Genomic DNA, 18,108 nt, shown 5'->3' on the forward strand with positions numbered 1-18,108 from the left:
GTGAGGAATGTAAAAGGTGGAGGCTCAGGGTGTGACGTTTGAGGATTTATGAGGTACAATATTGAGGGGGAGACTAGGGAGAGTGAGGGAGAGATGGGCGAGGAAATAAATCGGCGACGAGGGGGCAATGGATGAGTTGGGGTGAGGGTGGTTGAGGGATGAGTTAGGGTGAGGATGGGTGAGGGATGAGTTAGGGTGAGGATGGATGAGGGATTAGTTAGGGTGAGGACGGGTGAGGGATTAGTTAGGGTGGGGATGGGTGAAGGATGAGTTAGAAGGAGGATGGATGAGGGATGTGTTAGTGTGAGGGTGGGGGAGAAAAGAGGTGGGGTGACGGTTCGGATGAGGGAAGAGTTAGCATGAGGATTGGTGAGGGATGAGATAGGAAGATGATGGGTGAGGGATGAGTTAGGAAGAGGATGGATGAGGGGTGAGGATGGGTGAGGGATGAGTTCGGAGGATGAGTGATGAGTTAGGGTGACAGCGGTTGTAATGAGGGAAGAGTTAAGATGAAGATGGGTGAGGGATGAGTTGGGATGAGGCTGGATGAGGGATGTGTTGGAAGGCGCCTGGATGAGGGATAAGTTAGGAGGAGGATCGGCGAGGGATGAGTTAGGCTGAGCGCAGGTGAGAGTGGGTGAGGGATGCGTTAGGGTGAGGGATAATGTAGGAGGAGGATGGGTTGGGATGAGTTAGGAGGAAGATGAGTGAGGGATGAGTTAGGAGATGGATAGGTGAGGGATGAGTTAGGAGGAGGATGGATGAGGGGTGAATTAGGAGGAGGATAGATGGGTGAGGGTCGGTGAGGGATGAATTAGGAGGAGGATGGGTGAAGGATGAGGTGGGGTGAGTTGGAGTGAGGGTGGTTGAGGGTCGGGATGGATTAGGGTGAGGAAAGAGTTAGGATGAGGATGGGCGAGGGAGCTGTGTCTGACGAATAACGAGGGTGGGCGATGGAGAGAAAGGCACAGGATGTGAAAGGAGGGATGGGAGGGAAGAGGGATGAGGGAAGGCAGGGATGAGGGAGGGCGGGGGTGACGGTTGCAGACTGAGAGGGAGAGATGGCTTAAGGAAGCGAACGGGGAGACGGAGTAATCGCCAAAACGAACAGATCGGTGAGGAATGAAAATGGGTGAATGAAAGGGAAGGAGGGTGCAGAGAGAGAAGGGAGGGATCGAAGGAGTTAGAGAGAGAGAGGGATCGTTCAGCGAGGAAGGGAAAGGTGGGTGAGGGAGAATCGGGTGGAGAAGAGAGGAGAGAGACCGAGAAGGCATGGGAAACGAAGGGACTGTGGTAGAGTGGGGAAAGGAGGAGGGACGGAGGAATGGGCGGGAGAGGCGTGGGAAATGATAGACCAGGACGGAGTGAGGACAAGAGAAGTGGCGGGGAGAAAGAATGGAGGGAGCGAGGGAAGGGGTGAGGGGCCTGGAGAAGAGAGATAGACAGTCAAAGAATGGAGACAGCGGCGGAAGGGAGAGGGTCTGGGAGGAGAGAGCTAGTGAAAGAATGGAGAGAACGAGGGAAGGGGAGAGTGAGGGAAGGGGAGAGTGAGGGAAGGGGAGAGTGAGGGAAGGGGAGAGTGAGGGAAGGGGAGAGTGAGGGAAGGGGAGAGTGAGGGAAGGGGTGATGGGTTGGGAGAAGAGAGTGAAATAATGGAGAGAGCGAGGGAAGGGGAGAGGGGCTGGGAGAAGAGATATAGTAAAAGAATGGAGAGAGTGAGGGAAGGGGTGAGGGGCCGGGAGAAGAGAAACAGTGAAGGAATGGAGAGAGCGAGGGAAGGGGTGAGGAGCTGGGAGAAGAGAGACAATGAAAGAATGGGGAGAGCGAGGGAAGAGGAGAGCGAAGGAAGGGAGAGTAGCCTCGGAGAAGAGAGATATTGTAAGAATGGAGAGAGCGAGGAAATGGGTGAGGGAACTGGGAGAAGAGAGATAGACAGTGAAAGAATGGAGAGAGCGAGGGAAGGAGTGAGGGGCCTGGGAGAAGAGAGACAGTAAAAGAATGAGAGAGGGCGGGTGAAAGAGGCAATGGAGAGAGATCATGGGGAATGAGGCATAACGACAGACGAAGAAAGAAGAGAGATTGATTGAGGAATAGTGGAGGGGCAGAATGAAAAGACATAGTCAGGGTGAGGGATGGAGGGACAGTGACAGAGGGGGTGGAGAGAATGAGAGAGGTGGAGAGAATGAGAGGGGGGCACGATACAGTCAAAGGGATAGATGTACATGGAGAAATGGGCTAGAGAGAGTGAGAGAAGAGAGAAAAAAATAAAAGGGAAGACTGAGGTAGGATAAGATGCGGGAAGAAGGTAGACTGGGACATGAGGAGTGATAGTAGAAGAAGAGCACGATCGTCGGTAGACTTGAGGATGGATAGCGGCAGAAAGAGAAGAAGAATGGTAGAAACAGGATGGATTGAGGTACGACAAGATGCAGAAAGAAGCTAGGCTGGGACATGAGAAGTAGAGGTGCATACAGAGAAGAGTAGAGGCAGAAGAAGAGCACGATCGGAGGTAGACTTGAGGAGGATGGATATTGCTAGAAAGGGAAGAAGGATGGTAGAAACAGGATAGATTGAGGTACGACAAGATGCAGAAAGAAGCTAGGCTGGGACATGAGAAGTAGAGGTGCATACAGAGAAGAGTAGAGGCAGAAGAAGAGCACGATCGGAGGTAGACTTGAGGAGGATGGATATTGCTAGAAAGGGAAGAAGGATGGTAGAAACAGGATAGATTGAGGTACGACAAGATGCAGAAAGAAGCTAGGCTGGGACATGAGAAGTAGAGGTGCATACAGAGAACAGTAGAGGCAGAAGAAGAGCACGATCGGAGGTAGACTTGAGGAGCATGGATAGTGCTAGAAAGGGAAGAAGGATGGTAGAAACAGGATGGCTTGAGGTAGGACAAGATGCAGGAAGAAGGTAGACTGGGACATGAGGAGTGATAGTAGAAGAAGAGCACGATCGAAGATAGACTTGAGAATGGATAGCGGTAGAAAGAGAAGAAGGATGGTAGAAACAAGATGGATTGAGGTAGGACTAGATGCGTGGAAAAGACTGGGACATGAGGAGTGAAGGTAGAAGAAGAGCACGATCAGAGGGAGACTTGAGGATGGACAGTGGTAGAAAGAAAAGAAGGATGGATGGAGGTAGAACGAGATGTGGGGAGATGGTAGACTGGGACATGAGGAGTGAAGGTAGACACAGAGAAGAGTGGCGGTACAAAGATAGTGAACAGATGGAGGGAGAAAGAATGAGGGAGGAGGGATGAAGATATGAAAGTATGGTTGGCGGTAGTCTTGAAGAAATGGGTGTTGAGTGAGGGGAATGACGGGGATAGATTTGAGGAGGATGTATCGAGAGCAGGTGTGGGGATCGGATGAGAAAGGATGGAAGGGGGTAGGAGGAAAGGGGGATGGAGATAGGCATGGAGAGAATGGATGGGGAGAATGAGAGTGCGGATGGAGGCAGGCATGGGAAGAAGGGATGGGGAGAGTGAGAGAGGGCGGACGGAGGTAGACATGGGGAGATCTGGGGAGAGTGAGAGGACCCGGATGGAGGTAGGTATGGAGCAGCGGGATGGAAAGAAAGGATGGATGAGGTAGGCATGGGGAGGAGGGATTAGGAGAGTGACAGAGGCTGGATGCAGGTAGACATGCAGACGAGGAATGGGAAAGAGGCCTGGATAGACGCAGGCATGGGGAGAAGGGACAGGGAGAGTGAGAGAGCTCGGATGGAGGTAGGCATGGAGAAGAGGGATGGGGAGGGAGGACAGATGACGTAGGCTTGTGTAGAAGGGATGGGGAGAGTGAGAGGCCAGGTGGAGGTAGGCATGAGAAGAGGGATGGGGAAAGAAGACATTTGGAGGAAGTTCGGAGAAGAGAGGGGAGAATGAGAGAGGTGGAAGCAGGTAGGCACGCAGAGAAGGCAGATAGAGGTAGGCATGCAAAAGAGGGATGGGGAGAGAGGGTGGATTGAGGTAGGCATGCAGAAGAGGTATGGTGAGAGAGGGCAGATAGAGGTCATGGGACATGGGGAGAAGGGATAGAAAGAGTGAGAGAGGTTGGATGGAGATAGACATGAAGAGAAGGCATAGACGTGTAGGACAGGGATTGGGAGAGTAGGAGGGTGGATGGAGGTAGGTATGGGGAGAAGCGATGGGAGAGTGTGCGAGGGTGGATGAAGGTATGCATGGAGAGAAGGGATGATGAGAGCGAAAGAGGCGGATGGAGGTAGGAATGCAGAAGGGGGATGGGGAGGGTCAGAGAGTGTGGATGGAGGTAGGCATGAACAGAAGGCAGATAACGGAAGACATTAAGAAGAGGCTGGGGAGAGTGAGAGAATCAGATGGGGGCAGGGATGGGGAGAAGGGATGAGGAGAGCGAGAGAGGCCAGATGGAGGTAAGCATGTGAGAAGGGATGGAGAGAGAGAGAGAGAGAGAGAGGGCAGGTGGAGGTAGGCATGGAAAGAAGAAATGGGGAAAGTGAGAGGGTGGGTCAAGGTAGGCATGCAGAGAAGGGATGAGGAGAGGGGAAGAGGGCGGGTGGAGGTAGGCATGGGGAGAAGGGATGGGAAAAGTGAGGATGGGTGGAGGTAGGCATGGGGAGAAGGGATGGAGAGAGAGAGAGAGAGGGCATATGGAGGTAGGCATGGGGAGAAGGGATGGGGAGAGTGAGAGAGGGTGGATGGAGGTAGAAATGGGGAAGAAGGGATGGGAGAGTGAGAGAGGGCAGTTGGAGGTAGGAATGCAGAAGAGGGATGGGGAGAGTGAGAGAGGGCAATGGAGGTAGGCACGGGGAGAAGGAATAGGGTAAGTGAGAGGGCAGGTGGAGGTAGACCAGGGGAGAAGGGATGGGGACAGAGAAAAGAGGGCAGGTCGAGTTAGATATGGGGAGAGTGAGATAGGGTGGATGGAGGTAGGCATGGGAAGAGTGAGAGAGACCGAATGGAGGTGAACATGGAGAGAAGGGATGGGGAGCGTGAGAGAGGTCGGATGGAGGTAGGAATGCAGAAAAGGGATGGGGGACAGAGAGGGCGGATGGAGGTAGGCATAGGGAGAAGAAATGGGGAAAGTGAGCGGGCGGGTTGAGTTAGGCATGGGGAGAAGGGATGAGGAGAGGGGGAGAGGGGGGCGGAGGTAGGCATGGAGAGAAGTGATGGGAAAAGTGACGACGGGTGGAGGTAGGCATGGGGAGAAGAGATGAGGAGAGAGAGAGGGTGGGTGGAGGTAGGCATGGGGTGAAGGGATGCGAAAAGTGAGACGGGTGGATGGGAGAAGGAATGAGGAGAGGGAGAGAGGGTGGAGGTAGGCATGGAGAAGAGAGAGGCTGATGGTGCAGGAATGCTGGCAGGAAAGACAACTTCTTTGGTCATGAGTTTGCAGACTCTGTTCCTAAGTACGATGTTGTTGGATGGGGACATAGGGGAACGCGCTACTTATGGGGACTGGCAGAGGGGCTGGCTCCTGGGACGCCTGATCTTGTACCGGCATCTGAGTGCAGTGGCACAGAGTACCTTGCCCCACTGCCCACCTCCATATAATGCCAGTGGGGTATTTATGGGGCCCGGGGAAGACTACAGCACGTTATTCCTTGGGACCTGGAAGAGATCTGCTCACTCCAAGACGCAGGAGGAACTGTGTGAAGGGGTATTCATTGGGGGTCCGTAGGGGAACACCAGGGCCGTGAGCAGTGATCATGCCACAGTAAAGTTGCTCTCGTTCTTTTCACTGTAACACAGGGAAGTGCAGTGCAAGGCAGATGAAGACTGGGAAATAAAGGCCCAATTTCTGCATAGCACAATGAAGTGAATCTTTGAGCTGTGCTACAGAGAAACACTCCCCTTTTCTGTGTCATTCAGGGAAAAGTGACATTGGGCATGGGTACGGGGAAACAGCTCTTTTTTAATTGTGATACAAGAGCATGATGCACTCAGCCTTTGCTAAAGCATACATGCCAACATTAAACCTGTAAAGCGGGAGATTTTGAAAAAAAAAACAATTGGGGGAATTAATTTTACCCATTCACTTACATTGAAGGAGAGGAGATTTTAGGTGGGGGACAACTAAAGTAAAACACTTTGGGCATTCAAAATCGGGAGTCTCTCGCCTGAATCAGATCTTTTAGAGTGTATGCTATCGGGAAATACAGAGCTTTGTTCTGTATGATATAAGGAAATGCTTCTTGCAGCCTTTTATAGAAACTCAAGAGTCAGAATTCTGTGTCCTACAGTCATTGCCAGCCCGCAACCATCTGATCAGGTGGAGCACCGCGGTCGCGATCCCACAGCACTGGTGTGCGCACATTCAAAACCCTTTCACCTAGGTAGGCCCCAGGGGCAGACCCTCCGCTATGGTGGAGGAGTGTCACCCCCCTGCTGATAGGCAGCAGAAAAATAAAATGATAATAATAGTATTTTATTACCATTTTATTTTTGCGCCTAGGCAGGGCGGGGCCAGCATCCTCTGCATCAGCAGGAAGGAGTAGTAGTCAGTGCACTCTGCGCATGTCAGTTTGGATGGCCGTCTGAGAACAGTCGAACTGACGTGCACACATAGAACTCTCCACCCGTGCTGTCTTGCACAGCCAGCGGGACACCAAGCACAGGCTCCCACTGCCTCACTGAGCTGCATTTCAGCTGTGTAACAGCAGGAGAGAAATGTCTGGAGTGGGTGGGGAGGGGAGCAAGGCAAGCACAGAAACACTGAGCTGGCAGGAGCAGCGGAGGCGAGGCAGAAGGTAAGTGTTTTTTGTGGTTTTTAAAATTATTTTAATATTATTATTGCACACCTCCCCCCGCCGTGCCACCAGCCCTTCCTGGAAGCAGCCGCCACTGGTTGGCCACTGTGTACCTGCCTAGAGCATAGCTTCTTAGGCTGCTCCAAATAACCATATCCTTCTAAGTAACAGGAGCCTATCAATATGTGGAAAACCAAAGAATCGATACCAACTCCAGTAATTTGTAAATTGACCCAAACTTTCATTTTGCTCACATAGCCTGACAAAATATCCAGATTTCATCTTGAAATCATCACTGCGTTGATTTTGGTCAGCAATATGACATAGGTTTTCTTCACACCTTATTGGCAGGGCCTCCAAGCCAGTATTGTCAAACTGTGGAGCACAGCTTTGTTTTTACCATCCTAATTTTCCAAAATGATCACACAGCATTTAAACTGATGATAGTGACCATAAAAACCAAGCCCATCCTTGAGAGTGTAAGCCACTGTGTAAGAAAAGTGACTTTGCTTGTGAAAAAAAGGAAGCTAAGAAAGAGAATGGTCTGATCAAGAGAAGGCACAGTGTAAGAGAGTTAAAAAGTGGAAGAAGGGCAAGTAAGTGGGGTTTGTGGGGAAAAGGAGGATTTAAAAGAGGGAATGGGTGTGTGCATGTGTTTCTAAGAAGCATTTCTTTGAGAGGGGAGGATGTGAGTGATAACGGGATGGTAAGAGGAGTGTGTGAGATGAAAAATAATGTCTGGAAGACGGGTGAGAGGAGAAGGTGAAACTAGAAGGTATGTAAAAGGAAGACGAAGTGTATGAGATCCAATAGTGAGATGACTGCCAGGAAAAGTTGTGTGTGTGTGGTGAGCTTGAACTAAGTGAGAAGAATAGAGAGAGCAGGTTATCAGAGGATGGACAGAAATGGATGTGCAAATGAAAAGAGTGAGGGGACGGTATGTGGGATAAAAAAGGGGGCGGAGGGTTAGGAAGAGAAAATGCAAAGATTCATTGTTTAAGAGGAAGGGAGATGAAAGGTGAACAAGTGTTAAAGAGAGTAGCTGTGGGAAGACAGGTCAGTGTGAGACATATGAAACCAGGGACAGGATTTGGGAAGAGGGTACTAGGTGGATGCCTAGGCTGCCACCAGCAGGGGTGTCATATTTCCAGGACAAGCAGCAAATGTGGTATATTGCTAGAGTGGGTGGTACAGAAAAATGTAATTTGAACTGGAGATGGCAAAAATCCTTCTGCTGGCCCTGTTTGGAGTCAGAAGTGGTAGAGACAAGTAAGAAAGAGGGTGAGAGTATGTGATTTGTGGGAAGAATTACAAGAGTGTGGGAGGTATTTATAAATTGGGATACAAGATGGTGAGAAACGGGTAGGTGTGAGTGAAGAGCATAAACCCATTGAATTTCACAGAAAAGGATGGAATGATAAAAGAAAGTGAAACAAGAGAAACTGAGAAGGGACTAAGAATAGATAGAAGCGTAAGCTAAAGAGGGTCACATGTGAGGGAGAGAGAAGGAAAATGTAGGAGAGGAGATAACGGCTGAAGGGGAAGGCTGGACAGAGAGAGAAACGAATATCTAACAGAGAAAGGAGAATATATAGAGACAGACAAGGCAGTGGTGGGGGGAGAACTAAGCAGCAGCAGAGAGGATTTGTTTGCCCCCCTTTCTAAGAATGGGACATACTAGGTGCATGTTCATCCTTCCATCCCCTTTCACTTCATGAGTATGGAAGCTCTCTGTATGGAAGTTGCAAGGGTTCAGCCTCTGACTAATGTGCAAGTGAAGGGCAGCGGCCGGATGAAAAGGAAGTGACAGCAGCAAGACTGCAGGATATGACACCAGGAGGTACAGCAGTGACAACAGGTCTCGCAGTGACAGCAGCAGGACTTTCAGGATGCTGCCATGGTATTTCACTCAAGCGAGAATGGTGTCAGAACTCGCATATTCACTCACTCGTACACTACAAATCCCTCTCAGTAATTTAGGCACGCTCTCCTGAAATCTGTCTGCAACCTACATGCCACTCATGCCTTAACTGCGCATGAAGAACGCTTCTACTAGTCTACCCTGATGAATATGGTCTGTAGTGAATGAAAGGTTGCACACGCTGCCTTGTGTGAGAGAGGGTAGCTTGTGTTACTACTGCGTTGCTGTGCCTGTTCTGTGAAGAGAGAAACCTGTACCTGTCCTCTGACATCTGGAAGCTTACACTGTCCCCCACAGATGTGCCTGTTCTATAGGCAGGTTGTTTCCACGGCTGTTGCCCCATCATACGAAAAACACAAAGAACATATTGAATGCACTTGTATAACATGACCTATGAACCACAGCCTGTTTCACAATAGTTGATGTGAGATACCAAACCCTTTAGCCCTGAGGAAGACACCAGACCGTGTTGCGGCAATATTCGAGTGGCCAGACCTGGTGACTGAAGAGAGAAGCATCGTCCATCTTGCACAACCCTCCTGTTTAAAATCTTCTAGTGTGGAAACACTAGTAAAACAGGTTTACCTCACTGATGCAGAATTTTAATATAGTTCTGAGTTTAACAAAAGGAGAACATGCATGTCGACATGAAGTAAACCAAACCAGTGAACCCATGACTAGGAAAATGGGTAACTAGGGAACGGTTGTGCTCTTGGAAGCTTCCCAGTGTTAGATGCGGAACCCACTGATGACGCATAGCACACAACATATATGAAGGTGCATTACCCTGTATCAGTTCAATATTGTAAAGTCATTCCATAAAAGTTTTCTGTGATCCTTCAGGATACAGGGGGATAGCTTCCATTGGTGCAACAGGTGCAGTGGCACTGAACCCAGTTCATAGATGTATTTTATAATTCACAGATCAGCCAGGGATCCATTTACTTCCTTGCACTAGGGCCCATGACACACCGGCTACGCTACTTCTTGTGTGATTATGTCTGTTCAAGGAGAACATACAGTCCTTTCACTTCTCTAGCGCCCACATTAGTATGTTAGATACCTGTACCTGTTCTGTGTGTGTGACCGAACCATGTGATGTTCCTCCTGCTGTAGCCATCTGGCACTTACTTGTTTTTTGTGTTAGGGAAGGTTTTACTGCTGTTGTTCTTGTAGTACATTTGTTATAATGTGACGTTCAGTACAAAACCTTCCACTACACAAAATACAAAACGATTTGCATAGACAATGCTGGTTTTAATGCATACTGTGAATGAAAGAGTAAACCCTCCCAAAATATGTGAGCAGAATTTACTTTTTGTTTTATGTGTGGGTCCAGCAGTTGTTTGAAATAGAGGACATGACTTTGTATACATGTAAAACGTACCAAGTGACCTATATATATATATGTAACTTCACAGCATTATGTTCTTTCACAAGGAGCACATAGGCACACAAAGTAATTTCCTTCAGTGTGATGGATTACTATGGCAATGTGTGCTTTTTATGACCAAAAAACGTTTGCTTTTTTGTTACATTGGTCAGGGTGTGGCTACTCCTGCAACAAAATTGTTTTAGTAACATCCTGTCAAAACAAACAAGCATTGACAAAAACAAACGACTGGCAACCACTGCCAGACCTATTGTCTTTGCCATTGCTTGTTAATTTTGATGTTCACCCCAGTCGTGAGGAAACTGATTTTACGGTTTACACTTAATTTTCATTATTAATATTTTTGGACATACTAGCATGTATCAAACACATTTTACTAAATGATAGCTGAAATAAATGGTACCTAAAATTGACAGTTTAGAAAAACGTTTTTCTTTTAGTTGCTATTTTTGTGCACTTTTTATTTTAAAAGCAAAGAATAGTCAATGTTGCTTTCAAGCTTCTGCAGGTATTTCCATGTAATTGGAGACCATTCTAGCCTCAATGTTAAACTCTTCAAACGTGTATGCGCACTTTTATACTGGAGCCGGGACACGGTCAGTAGTGAAAGCGGAGCTCACAGCATTTGCTTAGGGTGGTCACCCTAGTAATAAGGAAATTTCAATAATGAACAATAAATACAAGTTCAAACAGCATGAATGTCTGGATACAAATCTTACCTTAACAGCAGACAATGCTCTGTCACAGATACAAAATGTGGTACTGTTAACTGGCAGCTAAAGGGCTTGTGCTGCAGGAGGGTAGGTCTACCTGTCCAAAGGACAAAATAAACATGAAAACATGTTGTATTGGACCCCAAACAATATGTCCTGGGCATGGGAAGATAGGGACTCTACACACACAGAATACAACACTAGTGGCAGTGGCCAATATGCCGCAATATCTTGTCGTTACAGCAGTCATCCAGAATATTTGCCAGATGCAGCAGACCATGGGAATGGAAAAATCATCAATGTCCCCCACACACTGAGAGAAAACGTCCTGAGAGTCACAGCGATTGTTTTTTTTGCAATGTACTAATAAACATGTTTCCAGGTATCTGTTTTGTTAAACAAAAATAATGTCTAGAGGCTGCCAAGGCGAGAGGGGCAACAGGCATTTCAGTTTTGACGAAAATGCATTCCCTGTGTAGGCGGAAGCACTTTCAGCAGAATGGTGGCCGTGATCTTTAAATATGGTGGATAGTTCTACAGCTTGAGAGTTTAGAGGAGAACTTCTGGGCTGGAGAGAAGTACCTCCTAGGTAACATGTAGATAGAGGGCATTATAAAAGATTGAAGCATTTAACTCTGTTACATGGCTCCATAAAGCAAACTCAAGCAGAATTAAAAAGAGGAATCAACAACCCCCACTTACACCCCAAACACACGACCTCACTAGGCCTCCTGTCACCGCGTGCCCATTCCCCTTTGCACCATCACACACCCACTCTAGATCTGCAACATGTCTTTCATTAACCCTTTTTTCTTTCTTTCTCCTTTAGTTGTGGGTTAACTGTTCACACATCTCGTTAGCTTTGTTTCGCCCGTACCTCCCCCCAACGCTCAATGTCCCATTTATGATCACGATACTAATGCCACATATCCACTGTAGAACGTTGACTGTACCTTGCAGATTTGCATGCAATACTTTGGCACTGTTTACCAGATAATATTATGGTGTCCATGTAATCTGTGCAAATCTTAATAAAGAGATCTCAAAAGAAAAAGAGGAAACAGTCAATCAGGAGTTAATGTAGGAGTGAGTGGACTTACATAGCAGGTTGTAGCACTTTATTTGCATTTTGCTAAAGATGTAAATTCACCACAGTCTTCCCATAATGAAAAAGTATAATTACTTGTCTGAAGAATGGATAGTAGCTGACCTGGTGGAAGTCTAGAGAAAAGGAATGCATGACCGTGGCACGTAGTCTGCAAAACACTCCCACTTTCCCATCTGTACTGGAATTTTCCTGGTGGGAATCCTTGTTTCCCTGCTGTATTTATTTAAAAAATGAAATGATACAGAAATGAGATCTTCTTTGGAGCATCACAACTATGCTGGCAATCATGATTGCTATCTAGTAGCTGTGCATATTGATACCAGAGGGAGTTAAACAAGATCAGCCGCTGGTAATAAGTCTTTCTTTTGGTTAGGGGAAGTGACGGGTGATCACTGTGTATTGCTTCAGCTGTCCTACAATGAAAATGTCATAATGAAGCAACATCTTGGGCTACAATAATATATAAGGGAGCTGAATGTGGGCCCCCTTTGCAGAACAGCCTACATTAGTAAAGTTGTACCCATAAGGAAGAGTGTTATGAAAAAGAGTCTGAAGATACGGTTTTTGTTGTAAGCAGTGAACCTAAAAGACATACATAGTAAAATATTTCATAATAGAGACTTTGCTTAAAGGACCTGTATGTTTGTTGCATCTCCCAAAAATCCTTTGAGTGCTGTAAATCAAACAAAAGTGTGACCATGAATGGACAGAAAATCAATGTGCAAGGGTGATTAGTGACTAGCACCGTGCCTTTCTGACAAGCTCAGGCATCAAAACCAGCAAACACTTCCTAACTAAAAATCCATTAACCAGCAATTAAAATATTACATATTTGCAAAGGAAATAAACCAAATGGCACACACTGGTTCTAGTGTTATCAAAATTACTATTTGATGCCCTATTATCAAAACCTGATGGGAACCTTCATGGACAATGCAACCAGCCACAAAATGCCATTCTTCACAGCCGATTCAAGCAGTAGCAAACCATGGAAAATCGCCAAAGGCCACTGTATATCTCTCTACTTCTTATTGTACGTCTTTTTTGAAAAATTTATGGAATTTGGTATTCCAGACAGTTACTGCTGTATGTAGCCAGACCTACAAAGGCATGTGATATTCAAATTAAGCTAAAAATGTTGCAGAGATGCACATGTGCAGGTTGTACAATGCTACTGTTTTCAGGAAAGTGAATCCCTCTGTGACTAGCATAAAATCTATTAGTTTCACAGAAATGTATGAGTAATCCTACAGGAGTAGATGTCAGACTTTCACAAGGAAGGTGTTGCGGATTGGGTATAAGACTTTTATTTTATTTGAAATTACAATATTTGGGTAAAAAATGCAACGGAGGCAGGATACCACCAAGTGAAGAGGTCTCTTTTGTTTCAAAAGAAGATGCTCTTTTTAGTTCCATTGAGGTCCCATCAACTAAACTGCACCCAACTCTGAGCCTGTTGAAGGAAGGCAGCCACAAGAAGAAAGGAGATATTGGGTTTTACTAAAATCATCATATTTACGTCCGATCAGCTCAAGAATCATCATACACTGGGCTATGGTGAGAAACACTCCCTGTCCCTCCAGTAAATAAAGCCTTGACTCTCTGGGAGACCTGGATGGGATAAATGCTGCTATGCTACCCCATCTCTAGTCTTACATGTAACCATTCCTGGTGTCTTAACCTACTCAGCTGAAAAAACTTCTGTTTCCTTTCCCATCTACGATCTGATGGTTTGGATTGAGCAAAATCCTCCAACAGCTGGATGGCAAATCTGCAGTCATTTTTTGTTCTCTTCTTGCACCAGCACCGTTTGCCTAGAAAGTTTATGTTAAGTACTCCGTCACCCTTGTGCCTTATCTGCGCTGGTAAAAAAATTCGAGATAAATATAGGCTTTTCCTTACAGTATTATAATAATAGTAAAGGGATGTCACCCGAGTATCACAGTCAATATATTCCAGCAGTGAATGGTTGGAGTCTTTGACTGGATGGGTAAACACTGACTGGAACTGAACCAGATGTCATGGTTGTTTCCACAGTCTCTCCTCTCATTTAGCTGACTGACCATCAGCAACCCTGGGATACAATGTGACGCAGTCATCGCTGGAGACCCAGGGGGTTTCAGTGTCAAGCTTTTATCACTTGCGATAATCTGTTCGAAGATTGGGAAGCACCAGATGTGTCTGAGGTTCAATGCAAAACTCAACAAAGATCATTAAAAAAGCTTTTATCACTTGCTTCTACTCTAGATCTTTGCTCTTACGATCTTTAATCTTACTCTAGATCTTTGGTCGTACTCTAGATCTTTGCTGTTACTCTAGATCCTTAGTCTTACTCTAGATATTTTATTTTACTCTAGATCTTTGTTCTTACTCTAGATCTTTGGTCGCACTCTCAGTCTTTGCTCTTATTCTAGATCTTTAGTCTAACTCTAGATATTTTATTTTACTCTAGCTCTTTGGTCTCACTCTAGATGTTTGGTCTTAATCTAGATCTTTGATGCATTTACGAGGTATGACACGATTTTAGATTTACTAACTTCTTTAGTGCATTTTTTTCCAGATTATGGAATACTTTGTATCTTGATCCCCCTATGTTTTGCCAAACAACTTTCATTGTATTCCATTGTAATTGCTTCTCTATAGCGCTTACTAGCCCCGACTAGGTATGGATGTGCTCTACGGAGAGTAGTTCACTAATACTAAACCCAAGGTTAGTAATGTTTCCAGTGCCTTTTAGTGATTATTGTGATTAGCCTTGTACTCTCAAGAAAATATTTCAAGCATTTTCTCCCCTTTCTTTGTGGTAAAGTTGATTGGAGTGACATCTTTAGCAAATGGATAGTGGGCTGGGCAGATAGGGTAGAAGGTGTTAGATGTTGTTAGACTACAAGGAAAGGTTTACACATAAGGAGAATTGTGATGTCTGGAGAAATGCAGTGAACATCTCATGGGACCACCCTGTTGTAGAGACCTGTACAATTGAATCATTTGCTTTTGCTACATTAGTCACCCTGGGACCTTCAAATGTTGTTTAAATTCTTTGTACTACATACTTCAGAAAGAAAAACTGAGGGCCTGTGCTTGGTCTGGTGATGGCAGATGGGACTTGGATAGTGACACCTTTTATTTTTGGGCACAGAAAAGGATGCAGTTGCGGTTTTGTGGCTTTTATCAAGGTGGGGGCTCAGTACACCTGATGAGACGAATTAAGGCTTTTGGCTCGCTGGCATTTTAAGGGTACAACTGGGCTAAAAGTCCCATAATGCTGTGCTGCTTAGTTATTTGGAGGCCCAGGACAGCATCCTAAAGAGGATGCGGCTGTGTTGCTGGCAAGGTTCAATAAAGGCAATCTCAGAACGGGAGGTGAGTACATTCACCAGGCACAATTGTTTCTCACCTCAGCTAAGGGCCATGTCAGTTAAAATGGAGCGACAACTCATAGTGTGTGGGTCTGCCCTTAGCTCATCTTCTTAAGGAGATTAGTGTTTCTGCTTGATCTGTTCTTTGCATTAAGGCTGGTGGGACTTTCTATTCTTGGGAGGGCCTGGTCCACAGTTCTCAGCAGGCTGCTGTAGAAGCAGGCAGTTGCGAGTAGACTCTATTGACTCTTGCAGGAGTCCTCTAAGCAGCCAGTGTAGCATGGTCTTATGTAGTTCAAGGAATGGTGGTACAAGCTTTTCTTGCGGGTCGATGGAAAGGCTATCTGTCTCGTCCATCTGTCGAAGATTTGTGCAATCTTAGCTTGTTCATGTTGTTCAAAGTACTGACTATCAGGCTACAGTATGCATATGGAGGGTGAAATTGATGAACATTTAAACCTCTGAACTAATAAGAGAAAGTGTGCAGCGCATTCAGAGCTCAATCTCATGATCAAACCTCTCAGCCAGTCAAAGCCAAGCATATCTCATGATCAAACCTCTCAGCCAGTCATGACCAAGCGCATCTGGCATTTAAACCTCTCAGCCACTCACCACCAAGTGCATCTCATATTCAAACTCAAAGCCCCTCACAGGTGCTTCTTACTAATTGCTCAGAAAGTAACCTTCTGACTGACCACACTTACAATAGGCACACTCATACGGCAAGGTCTGTTGGTGCAGATCTAATAAGCAATTGCTTATAACAGGTAGTTGCGTTTTTGAAGCTTCTCAATAAAAAAAAAGTCCTGTGGGCAGCGCCTGGATATCCTCACCGGTGATTAGTGTGCTTTACAAATACAGTGATTGAGAGTTTTAAGTATTGTATTTTGCTGGCATTTCTATAGTGCTTTCATGTGACTCTCCAGGCCCACTGTGGTTTATTTATAGTCAAATAATTAGCCGCAGTAAAAAAAAAAAAAATCACGGTCTAAAAAAGTCTTCACAAATAAATATTGTAAAATCGTGGTTTACAAAATTGGGTAATTACAATTTATGACAAAAAGTCATCCTATAGTAATTAAAATGGGTAAGGGCATTATATTCACTAAAGTAAAAGTGAAATTTCAATATGGAGTTTAAAAAAGAAAAACAATTCTTGACACAATGCTAATAGGCCTGGATTATAAATTAAAGTGGCTTTTCAGTTGCAGATGAATTGAGGCACTCAATGCGTCATCACACATGCACTCTGTCACTCATCTTTTCACTGATGCATCCATTCTTCCACCCTCTGACTCATTCTTGCATTCACCCACTTACCCAGCCACAATAAAACAGCCACACAAACTCAGCAAATATATGGAAGATAAATAAAAAGAATAAAAGTAGAGAAATTAAAACATGCGGCCATCTAAACTTGACAGGCATAATAACTGCATTATAAACATAAAACTAAAAACAGCAGCAGAGAGCCATCTTACAATGGTATTGTACATAGTGCATTGTCGTTAAAGCTCCTACATAGTTACCACATTATGAAGCAATGTGTTGGCCAACTTGGAGTGAAGAAAAAATGATACACTATGAACAGTAACATTCCAAGATGGCTGCTCATAAACATCGCACTGAGCGGCTATCTTCAAATTTTCAAGTGTTTAGTGTATCACTTTTGTACTGGTCCAAGATGGCAACATAATGTTTCTAAACACTTTGGCATCTTAGAACTATAAAGCAATTACATTCTGTGGAATCTACCATTCCAAGATGGCATCCCTGTCTAGAAATAGTGGCCACAAAGGATGCAGCACACTGCAGATCAAATGAGTGGTATGCGAGGGACCCAGTAGCACTATGGGAAGCTGCATAAAAAGTTAAGGAGAAGGAAAGAAGTGAAAGGAGACCGCTACAAGGAAAAAGTGGAGATTAATGACTGGCCATCCACCCAGATACTGAAGAACACTTATTTTTAGGGGGATGTGCACATTTGAATATGGCAAAATGCAGTTACTCACAGAGCAGCAGAGCCAATGCCAGACCCATTGCCTTTCATAATAATCTATATGAATCCATTGAACGGAATACCTGCCTACAGGCTTCAACATGTTGTAATAACAATCGACCCTTAAAGACCTATTGGCTAATATACAGTTTTCACAATAAGTTAGGCCTACTGACTTTTCCGAAACTTTTCATAATAAACAGATCAGACCTTTGGCATAACGTTTCCCAATGACCCAATCAGGCTTATAGCCATTATCACTGGCTTGTCACTGCAAAAACTCAGGCATATCGTTTTAAGCACTAGCTGTACCACAAAGCAACTATCAGTATACCATTATAAATTTACAAAAACATACAAAACTACAGCTAGCAAAACAATCTCCCCCACCCTCACATACACAAAACGGCATAACAATGATTCCTGAAGCACAAATCTTTTACTCTTAGGTTTGTCACAGGGGCTAACCAACATCAAAAAACTTGCCAACTATGCTAATCTGGGAGATTCCATGTAACACAATCGGTCTACAGTCTTAAACACAATTCAGTGACAATGCATTCTAAAAGGTGTATTGGCTTTATCATACACTTTTCACAATAAGTTAGTCATGCTACTGCTTTTGTTGTAACTTTTCATAATAAACAGTTCACACCTATTTTATTGATCATCAGCTTGTCACCATAACCAACTCAGTCCGCTTCACTGAGCATAAGCTTTCTCACCATGCACAAAATGCAATGCAAGCACTCTTCTCTGTACTCAAGGGAATCAGCATTTGGTCAGAGCCAAAACCATCTCTCAGTCCTGCTTCTGAAGCTCTATGCCTGTGGATAACAGAGTCCAGCAGAAACTGTGCTCTTTGGTTTCTCCGGTCACTTCC

General features: G+C 45.3%; 2 protein-coding genes across 3 annotated transcripts in view; one reads left to right on the forward strand and one right to left on the reverse strand.

Annotated features, from left to right (window-relative positions):
* RSPH14 (radial spoke head 14 homolog) overlaps positions 1-18,108 on the reverse strand; it is a 398,766-nt gene that overhangs the window by 99,586 nt on the left and 281,072 nt on the right. The window lies entirely within an intron of this gene.
* Positions 1-18,108, forward strand: part of GNAZ (G protein subunit alpha z) — a 221,802-nt gene that overhangs the window by 1,163 nt on the left and 202,531 nt on the right. The window lies entirely within an intron of this gene.

This window comes from Pleurodeles waltl, chromosome 11 (genome assembly GCF_031143425.1).
Source record: "Pleurodeles waltl isolate 20211129_DDA chromosome 11, aPleWal1.hap1.20221129, whole genome shotgun sequence".
Lineage (NCBI taxonomy): Eukaryota > Metazoa > Chordata > Amphibia > Caudata > Salamandridae > Pleurodeles > Pleurodeles waltl.